Source organism: Equus caballus, chromosome 28, assembly GCF_041296265.1.
Source record: "Equus caballus isolate H_3958 breed thoroughbred chromosome 28, TB-T2T, whole genome shotgun sequence".
Taxonomy (NCBI): domain Eukaryota; kingdom Metazoa; phylum Chordata; class Mammalia; order Perissodactyla; family Equidae; genus Equus; species Equus caballus.
The window spans coordinates 43,340,979-43,351,513 of NC_091711.1; the positions used below are offsets into that span (position 1 = coordinate 43,340,979).

Consider the following 10,535-nt stretch of genomic DNA (forward strand, 5'->3'; position numbering starts at 1 on the left):
GGACAAGTTGGGTCCTGGGGGTGAGATTCTAGGGCTTTTTGCCCTTTTGTGAGATTTTCTGTCTAGGGCCATGAGACCTTCTCCATGAAAAGACAGATTTGTACACGAGTGCAGCCCGTGCAGGGCACGGCACTGTCGTTACTGGTTCCCTCGGCTTGGGCGTCCCCAGGCCTCCTGCTCAGGGCTGGCCCGGGCTCCCCGTGGCTTCCATCCAGCGGGGTGGGAGCTCACCCTTCTCCCTCTGCTCCCTCCATCCCCAGAGCTGGTGGTGCCTGTGTCCTCAGGAGGCCTGCGCTGCCTTCTCACAGCCAAGACAGCTCCTTCCTGCCTCCCCACGCTGCATGTTAGTGCTCAGGGTTCCTGTGGCTTGAGGGACCAGGAACCATTTATAATTTTGTTTCTAAGGGGAAAACGTGCATTTGGAGTTTGGAGACGAGCTGGCAGATGGACTTATTCTTTTGTTTTGTTTGAGGAAGATCAGCCCTGAGCTAACTGCTGCCAATCTCCCTGTTTTTACTGAGGAAGACTGGCCCTGAGCTAACATCTGTGCCCATCTTCCTCTACTTTATATGTGGGACACCTGCCACAGCATGGCTTGTCAAGCAGTGCCATGTCTGCACCCGGGATCCAAACCGGCAAACCCCGGGCCGCTGAGAAGCGGAACGTGGGCGCTTAACCACTGTGCCACCGATCCGGCCCCAAGGTGGACTTTTTTAAATGGACATTTTACAGATAAACACTGAGGCTCAGAAAAGCAGGGTGATATGCCTCAAATCGCAGCAGCAGAGCTAAATTCACACCTAGAGTGGGTTTCAAATTTCCAAATTCAGTTCCCAGAACAGTAACCACAGGCGGCCCTGGGCTCAGTGTCACATCTTCCGTCTTTCAACCAACTGCACCCTTGGGCCTTCCCTCCTCCTCGTGGCTTCCAGAGGCCTTCCAGCTCAGCCTGCCCTCCGTGCGGCTCCAGGGCCGGGAGCTCCGGCTGCATCCCAGGCCCGGGGTGGGGCTCTGGGTACTATCTGATTTAAACTTCACGGGGGCTGTTGTTCCCCCGTTGTACAGATGGGAACACCAGAGTTTAGAGAAACTTCATTCAGCAAATATTTATTAAATGTCTATTTTGTGTCAGCCCTGCCTCCTGCCCTCACAATCTGCCAGGAAAGACAGACCTCACAGAGACACAATAGAGAAGGACAGACTGCGGCTGGGGAGCTGGGGGACCTCTCTGTGGGTGATGTGTGAACTGAGACCAGAGGGTGAACCATGTGACTTACCCCCAAGGCTCACACATGAGTTGGGCACAGAGACAAGTCCTTCGAGTAGCTTCTGACCCCTGTCCATACACTTCAGTTCCCCGGGCAGACATGGCCTGTCGGCTGGACGAAGGGGCCCGGCCCAAGGAAAGCAGTTTCGAGAGGACCCACCCTGACCCCCCAGCCTCTTGTCATGCAAGTTGGGAACAGGACGCTCAGAAGCCAGGGGAGGCAGATGTAACTTAAACAGAACCTTTGGCCCAGGGGTCAAATCTCTAGGCAAAGGCCATGCCCCACCGCCTTGGCCACCATGGTCTGTAGGGGGCTGCTACATGGTTATCTGACCCCAGCCCTGGGCACAGTTGATTGGTCAAGGAGCGAACCTGTGACCCAACTGAGCCTCCAAGCCCCTTCCCTGAGATTTGCCAAGGTGAGGTCGGTTTCTTTCGGGAGAGGCCTGCTGCACCCCACTGTGTTTTCCGCTCTGCGTACAAATGCTCTCGGCCAGAGCAGGGCCTGGTGCAGCCGTGGGCAGCACAGCTGCCGTGGGCTTGACATGTGTCAAAGCGGGGAGGTCTCTGCTGAGCATGGGGCAGGTGAGAACACAGGCTCTGGAGTTAGTCCTGGGTTCAAACCCTGCCTCGATCGCCGGTTTGGGGTGTGATCTAGAGCAAGTTGCTTCCCCTGTCTGGGCTTCTGTTTTCTTGTCTGTAGAACGGGACACCAGCCTCACAGGCACCTGGCACAGGGTAGGTGCTCAGTACATGGTAGCTGCCATTGGGGCGATGGTGTAGAAGGTACTGACCCGCACGGACATGAGCCCCTCCTAGCTCATCTGTCAGCCGTCAGGGAGGCGTGTCCACTGGATGGCGTGGGATGCAGCCAGGGTCAGACCAGCTGCGTGGCCTTGCGTGATCACTCCACCTCCCTGAGCTATTTCTCTCCCTGTACAATGTGGATGTGCTACACGGATCATGTGTGAGTGGCAGACACGCACCTCTCCCCACCACTTCCCAAATTTCCAAAGGACAAATTTCCTGAGGGACAAATTTCGAAAACTGGACTCATGCCCCCTTCCTTGACTGTGCCCAGCTACCAGACAGCCCTCATACACCTCCCTGAGGCTGTGCCAGGCCGGCCCAGCTGGCAGCTCCTGACCACAGCAGCTAATCCTGAAAAGCTGCCAGCCAGAGATAGGGGAGGACAGCAAAGGAAATCGGAAACTGGTTGGAAGGTGCTTGCCTCCAGCCAGCCCTCCCTTGCGCTCTCATCAGCCTCTCACTTCAGCAAACCCTCCCACCCACGGAGGCTGACGCCTGGACCCAGTGGAGCAGGAGCCTTTTATCCTAAGCTGCTTGTCTGTCAGCAGGAGCCGGGAATGTTCAGTATCCCCCAGCTCCGAGGCTGCAGGTGTCTCCGATTCTGGTAGGGGACATCCACTCTGCCCTGGATTCCAGGCCGACTCCAAGTCCAGACAGGGGTGCACTGGGGGACAGAAGGGCTACCGGGGCCTTGGTGCTGCCTCCAGGCCTGTGCTGGTCCCATGTGGGCTGCAAGGAAAGCAGAGGAAGGAGGAATCTCAGCTGGTCCTCTAGAGCCCAAGCCAGCTGCACCATTCCTCACTGTTCTTATTTCATTCCAGCCTCACAGCATCCTCGGATTGGCGTCCTCGTTTTACAGAGGAGGACATGGAGGCTCAGTGAGGTCTTAGGTGACTTGCCCAAGATCTCACAGCTACGAAGTATCAGGGATGAGATTCAAACCCAGACCTGGGGGCTCCTAAGCCCAAGCTCTTTCTGCCATCTCAGTCATCTCTGAGTCAAGGCGCTGGCACTGCCTGGGCCTGTCCACACCGGAAGGACACCCCCACCCTCCACCTCCCTTGGGCCAGCAGAGGTCAGCCAACCAAAGCAGCCAAACTGAGACCTGGTTTGACATCTTCCCATGGGGTCCCCAAGCCACCCTGGCCAGCAGCAGCAAGGCCCAGGCCCAGCTCTTGGTGGTGGGGAGGAAAAGACTGATATTTGTCCCACATCTGGGCCAGGAAGGACCTTCATGGTGACCCCATTTGGCAAACTGTGGAAACTGAGGTTCAGAGAGGGGAAACGACTTCCCTGAGGCCACATTGCTACTCCCCTCACCTTCCTCCCAACCTCTTCCTTGGTCCCACCCATCCCTGGACCCATCTCTCTTTCTCTCTTTCCCTCACAGCGTGTCTTCTCCTCCTGGGTACCAGGGTCAGAGGCTTTGGACAACAAGGATCTTAGAATTATCATATCCGGGCCCTCCCTGAATGGATGGGAAAGAGACCCAGAGAGGGAAAGGAGCTACCCAAGGTCACACAGCAAAATGAGACTCAGACTAAGGGATCCTGCATCTCCACACTTCCCATCTCCCTGGAATCACACTGAAGTTGGGCGGCCCTTTACTGAGGGAGGGCGCTGGCTGCTTCTATTCCTATCCAGACCGTGAGCTATTCACAGAAACATGGGATCACATGGAACCAGAAATCAGGCTTCATCCTAGCCCCATCTCCAACTTGCTGTGTGACCTTCTGCAAGCCACATCCTTATCTGAGCCTCTTCTTCTTTAATAGTGCCATGGGGATCAGGATTCCTGTCCTGCCCACTTGTCGGGGTTTCAGTGAGGTTCATATGAGATGCTGGATAGAAGCCCCTTGTAAATTGCAAGGATGAGACATGGGACAGTGTCCCAGCCCAACACCTCTGGGACCCAGAATGTGATGACAGGTGCCTCCCCCCCATCACACTCAAATTGGCTTCCCCAGAGACTTGCCAATGCCGGCAGTTCCACCATTAGAAAAGCTTGCTGGAGGGTAAAGAGGGCTAGAGGCAGGAGATGGGGCCGGAAGTCAGTGGGGCCAGGCGGCTCAGGGCTGAAGAGCATGGCTGTTCTCCTGGGGTCTGAGTCCAGAACTGCTTTGACCCACGTCTGCGGCAGGGCTGGGCCACACCCCTGGCCCTAGGACTCTGAAAAGCTGCTTGTCAGAGCTCAAATCGCCCTCAAATCCTACCCTATAGCTTTGCCAAGGCCCCAAGTATGAGCCCCAGGGGTGTGACCAGAGCAAGTGGAGGCGCCCAAAGCTGGGGCTGCAGTCAGGAGCCAGGAGCCAGGAGCCAGTGCCCAGTCTGCCAATGACTCACCGGGCTCCTCCTTGCTCTGGGCCTCAGTTTCCCCACATGCCCAAGAGGACTGGAAGTGTGGATCTCAGAACTCATGTCCAGACTCAGTAACACCACTGGGCTTTTGCCCATGGGTGGCAAGCCCAGACTTCTCTTTCTTCTCTTCTCTGCCTCACTAGTTTCTAATCATCCCTCTAGGCCCCAGTCTGCTGTCACCTCCACCAGGAAGGCTTCATCAATGCTCTTGGGGGCAAGTGGCCCCTCCTGCATGATCCCACACCTTATTCTGCAGGCCGTCAGCCAGGCCCAGTCATTCCTTCACTCTTTTTTTTTTGCTGAGGAAGATTCACCCTGGGCTAACGTCCATTGCCAATCTTCTTTTTTTGCTTGAGGAAGATTGTTGCTGAGCTAACATCTATGCCAATCTTCCTCTATTTTGTATGTGGGACACTGCCGCAGCACAGCTGACAAGTGGTATAGGTCTGTGCCTGGGAACTTAACCCACAAACCTGGGCTGCTGAAGCAGAGTGCGCCGAACTCAACTACTAGGTTACTGGGCTGGCCCTGCTCCTTCACTCTTGAAGTGAGAATCCACTGAATTAAAATGTGTGAGATGCTTAGAATAACTCACGGCTGGGAGCAAGCGGCCACACTGCCAGCTTTTACTCTCATCACCACGCATGTTTTACAGGTAAGAAAATTGAGGCTCAGGAAACAGGAATGACTTGTTCTAGTCCCAGGGTTTATCAGTGGTAGAGCCAGGATTTGGACCCAGGCAGCCCAACTCTAGGCCCCCCCCCCCTCAGCCACATGCTGTTCTGCTTTCCCTCCTGTTAGGGACGGAGTATCTCTGCCCCCAGTAACCCAGTCCCCTCCCACGAGCACCCATCCTGTCACCCCACGCCTGCGATTCTCTCTCCCGTGCGCTCCAACCGTCCCTCTCCACGAGATCACTCTATGAGTCCACAAACATGCTGTAAAATCTGCTCCAGCCCAAAAATTAAAGACCAAACCTCCCAGGCCGCTATCACCCTCCGGCTCCCGCCATTCTTCTGCTCCCTTTATAGTGAAACTCCTCAGAAGTGAGGTCTCCGTTCGCAGCCGCCACTTTCCCTCCAATCAGACTTTCACCCTCCGCTGGAACCCCCCTTCTCAAGGTCCCCGATGACCGCCGTGGCATTGCCAAGTTGGCTTGGGGTGATGCCCAGGCTCCTTTCTCTCCCATCTGAGCAGCCTCGGACCCAGTTGCTCACTCCCACCTTCTTGAAACACTCTCTCCACTGGCTCCGGCTCTCCTACCTCCTGGCTGCTGCTCCTCGTCTCCTCAAACTGTAAAGGTCAGAGGCCCCCTGCTCTGTCCTGTGCCTGCTCCTAGGTGATTCACCCATCCTCACGGCGTGGGCTGCCATCTGTACCCTGGCAACTTCACATGTGGATCTCCAGCCCCACCCTCCCCCTGAGCTCCAGAGGCACAGACCCACCCACTTCCCCGGCTCCTCCCCTTGGACGTATTACAGGCGTCTCCACCTTAAACTGCCCGAAGGCACCTGGTCCCCCCGCCAAACCTGCTTCTCCTCCGTCTTCTCTTCACAGTAAAGGACCTCACCTTTCCTCAGGTGCTCAGACAAAAGCCTTGGGGTTGTCCTTCATTCCCCACTTTATCTCACAGCCCCATCCAAACCGTCTGCAAATCCTGTCAGTTCTAGAATCCAGGCACTTCTTCCCACCCTCCCCGCCACCCCCTGGTGTCTGAGCCACCATCATATTCTGCCTGATTTCCTGTTTTCACCCTGCAGTCTGTCCTCCCCACAGCAGCCTTTAAACCATCGACCATATCCTCACCACAGCCTAAAAAGCCCCATGAGATCTGGCCACCAACCCGGCCCACTTCCCCCTCCGTCTCCACCCCTGGCACCCGGGTCTAGCCACTTTGACCATTTTGCTCCTTCTGGGTCACGACCAACTCCTTCCGGTCTCAGAGCACTTGTCTGCCTGGAGTGCTGTCCCCCAGATCTTCCCGGACTGGTCCCATTCTCAGTGCCTGGCCACCCATTGCTTGGCACGTAGTAGCTGCTCACTAAACCATCTACCGAACCCACAGGGATGGGATGGCAGGACAAGGGCCGAGAGTAGCAGGAGTGCCACGTCACCACCAGGTGGCGCTGCAGGCACGTCCCTGGGTGGTGACTTCGTGTCCAGCCTCCTGATTCATCCTCTCAGCAAAGCCTCCTAGGAGCTCTTGTGCCAGGCAGTGCCATGGGGCACCAGCTGACTCAGCCCCGGCTCTGCCTGTCCTCCGGTGGCTATTGGTGGACGTGGTCCAGGGCATCCACAGAAGCCTGGAAGGAAGGGAGGGCTGGCTCCCACGGCCTGAACTTCTCTGGGGAGGGAGCGGATGTGTAGGCGTGAGGGGGTGGGAGTGGGGAGAACTGGGGTTCAGCCACAGCAAGGTGTCTGCGATGAGGAGTTCTGGGGAGGCCTCGACGTCGAGTCCATCCATTGAGCCTGGGTTTGCATCCCACCTCCTCTGGTCCTCTGCATGCTTTTCACAAGCCTGGCCTGACTCTGCACCTCGGTTTCCTCATCTGTCAACAGGGGATAAAAATGTGAGCAAGAACTGAACCCCTGTTTTGGGGAGCTGAGGTGTACTGCTCTATTGGAATGAGGCTGAGGAGCTTTTGGGGGGCCTCCCCGGTGGTGGGTGGTGTGTGCATAGGAGTAGTGTGTGAGCTTGAGGGAAAGGCAGGTGGGCAGGAAACCAGCAGCCCCCCGGGGCCTCAGTCTCCTGTTCCATCAAAGGGGGAAAGTGTCTAGGGCTTCCCCTGCCCTGAGGCCTGTGACCTGAAGAGAGTGTGTGTGTGTGTGTGAGAGTGTGTGTCCCTGGGTATACGGATGTGTCTATGTATGTCTGTGTTTGAGTGTGTGTATCTGTGTTTCTGTGCAAATGTGTCTGTACGTGTCCACACCTAGGAGCCCGTGGGTGAGGACAGGCAGCCTCTCAACTTGCCAAAGGAGGATCAGGGATTCCAGCAAACCAGGGGCTCTCATCTCCTCGGGGCCTGGAGCACCTGCTCAGTCAGTGCCTGGGGCAGTGCCCTGAGAGGGCACCAGGGCATCCCGCTTCTGCTGCAGCCGCCTGACCCCAGTAGCTGGATCTTCTCTCTCCATCTCTGCCCACGGAGCACCCTGTGCTTCCTGATTTGTGTGGGTCTGCATTCAGACCCCAGGCCCTCCTTCCCTCAGGGGCACAGCATCACTCTCACCTGCCAGCCCTGCCGGTTGAGGAGGCTGTGGACTTCCTGAGGGTGATGGGCCAGGGATTAAGTTGGAGGGGCCAGTCTCCAGCATCCTCACTTCCTCATGTGGAAAGTCAGCCTGGCTCTTTTCCCGTCTCCAAAGAGACAATTATTAAGCGCTTAATGTGTGCCGGATGCTATATACATCTGGTCAGTACATCCTCACAACAGCCCTTTAAGGTAGCTTTATGCCCATTTTACAGAAGAGAAAACTGACGTTCAAAGAAATGAAGTGACTTGGCTGAGATCACACAGTAAGTGGGATTCGAACCCAGCCTGGGTGGACTTTCTGCTGACACAGCTGGGTTGTGGGAGTGGGAAGGGGGCACAGGTTCCCTCTTCTCGGCTCCTGCTTTCCTGGGAATGGCCATCTGCCCGGCCGCCTGGCTCTTGGTATTTTGGCTCGAGTGACCTCCAGGGGAAACGGCGGTGGGTGGATAGAGGCAGAAGGCAAAGGAGCTGCTGAGGTTTTTGGGGTTCCTGAGCTGATTCTGGCTTCTCTCCACACAACCACCCCAGGCCGGCCAGGAGGTTTCTCCGCAGTTCTTTCTCCCAGACAAGCAAGCTAAGTCAGCCATCTCCCAACTCCTGACGGCCCTGCCCAGACAGTCTGAAGAGGCCATCCTTCTAGGCCCAGCTTCAAGGCCACTTCTTCCTGGAGGCCTTCCCGGATGGATGCCCCATCAGAAGTGGCCTTTCCCTCAGCGCTGCCTCTTGTCTCTCTGGACTTCTGAGCCACTTGGGGGCAGAAGCCCCATGTCCGATCCCCAGGACCCAAGCAGGGCTGTCAGGGTAAAGATTCAGTGAGTGCTTCCTCAGGGAGAATAATAATGATAATAAACTCTACCGTCGGTTGGGTGCTCACAAAGTGTCCAGCCTTGTGCTAAGTGCTTTTCAGGCAGTTTCTCAAGCAGTCTTTCCACAACCCTCCCTGTGAAGTGCATCCTATTATTATCCCCATTTTACAGGTGAGCAAACTGAGGCGCAGAGAGGTGAAGTGACTTATCCAAGGTCACACAGCTAAGAAATGGCACAGGAAGGTTTCAAACTATCTGGGTCCAGAGTGTGTGTTACACTGAGGTGAACTGTCAAGAAATGGAGATTCTAAGGATTTATCCTCAGCGGGCACTGCAGCCCATGGGGCTATCTTAGACCACCCACTCTAGGTGGGGCTGGGCTGGGCAAAATAGTCTGTCTCCCTTCTCATGGCGCCGGAAGACGGAAGCACCCTAGATTCCAGCCACTACGCACGTCACCCTACCCTCTGACCTTAGTGTTCCCATTTTCTAGAAGAGGATTCTCGCCCTTCCCCAGCCTCCCAGGGCACCTGTGAGGAGGGAGTCAAGGCTGCCATTTTCAAATGGACTTTTCCAGTAAAACCTCTTTTTCAGCCACAATCATATCCAAAAGGCCAACATGTGAAACTGATAAAGGGGTGTTTTATCAGCATAAATTTCTCAGTTCAGGGTGCTGACAGGTCCTTAGTCTGAAGTCACTTGCAACGGTAAGTGTGTGACAATTGTGCTAGACACACTCCCTGCCCGGGGTGTTGGTGAGGGCTGCGAGGCCGCTGGGAGGTACCCCAGCGCCCAGTCTATTTCTGCAGCTTGTCTGAGCCACGTGGTATCAAGAAAGCCTTGAGGCAAAAAGCTGTTTTTAAAAAATGAATTCAAATCAAGCTTTGGTGACAGTTCCAAAGCCCAGCCAGGGGTTCTAGGTGTCTACAGAGCCCCTCTGATGACCCCAAGCCCTGGCTGTGGGACCCTAGGCAAGTCCCTTGCCCTCTCTGGGCTTCTGGCTCCCCCTTGGAGGCACAGGAGGCTGAGGTCCACTTCCAGGGGACCATTAGTTTACCTCGACAGGTCTGGATTCAGTGATCAGAGACACTTGGCCAATGAGCCAGCTCCCCCACGGCCTCTCAGATGCCTCGTGGGCGAAAGTCAGGCAACAGAGTGTCTGTGGAGGGAACCTTCAAGACTGGCCTGGGGGCTCAGCTGGGGTGTGGGAGACAGGGTAGGCAGGGCAGACAGGGGTGGGATGGAGAGGGGGCAGGGAGCTGAGCAAGCCCTGAGAGTTTAAAAATAAGTCCTGAGTGCTGTCAGCTACAGCCAGCCACGGCTCCCAGGGCCTGGTGACATCACCGGGGCACAGGATGTCCCTGGCAGGGGCTGGGGGTGGCAGAGGGGACGCGGAGGGGAGGGGGGAGGGGGGTCCTGACCTGCCCTTTCTGCACCTGGGAGCTGTTCGTTTTCGGGGCGAGCCAGCCTCTGTTGTCCCGGGCCAGAGGGCTGCCAGGAGTGCACTTGGGAGCATTCCATCTTGCCTCTGAGAAGACTGAGGCCTGTGGGGGCCGGGGGGTGGGGGCGGTTGTGACTAGCCTGAGGCTCTCACTTTGAGAGATCTGGCAGCTCCAGAACTCGCAGCCAGCAGAGCTGGCTCTCACTGAGTGGCTCTTGAAGCCTGGTGGGCATGGGGTGGGGACCATCTGGAGAGGAGGCTCACTGGGATGGAGGGCAGGGGAGGCCTCACACTGCACCTGACACCCCTGAGCACAAATACGCTCCTCCGGCCCCTCCATCGCCTCTGCTGAGGAGGGACTGGTGGGGCTCAGTGCTGTCCCTGTTTTACAGACAAGGAAACAGACCCAGGCAGACAAAATCACCTACACAGCATGCTCAGCTGGGATGGAGTCTGAGCTCCCTGGCGGTCCCCAGCTTGAGCTACTGAGCGGGAGAGAGCTAAGGCGGAGCCAGGGTGGGTATGGGGGGCAGGGGAAAGAGGGGGGATTTCAGGCCTCCGAGCAGCTGAGCAAGCTGTTCCCGCTGCCTAGAATACCACCT

General features: G+C 56.6%; 1 long non-coding RNA gene across 1 annotated transcript; it reads right to left on the bottom strand.

Annotated features, from left to right (window-relative positions):
* Positions 1-1,091: 1,091 nt before the first annotated feature.
* On the bottom strand, positions 1,092-5,853 carry LOC138921146 (uncharacterized). Its single transcript, XR_011433463.1, has 2 exons — positions 5,699-5,853; positions 1,092-2,806 (listed from the first exon to the last, which is right to left on the bottom strand). It is a non-coding gene; the product is annotated as an uncharacterized lncRNA (long non-coding RNA).
* Positions 5,854-10,535: the final 4,682 nt, after the last annotated feature.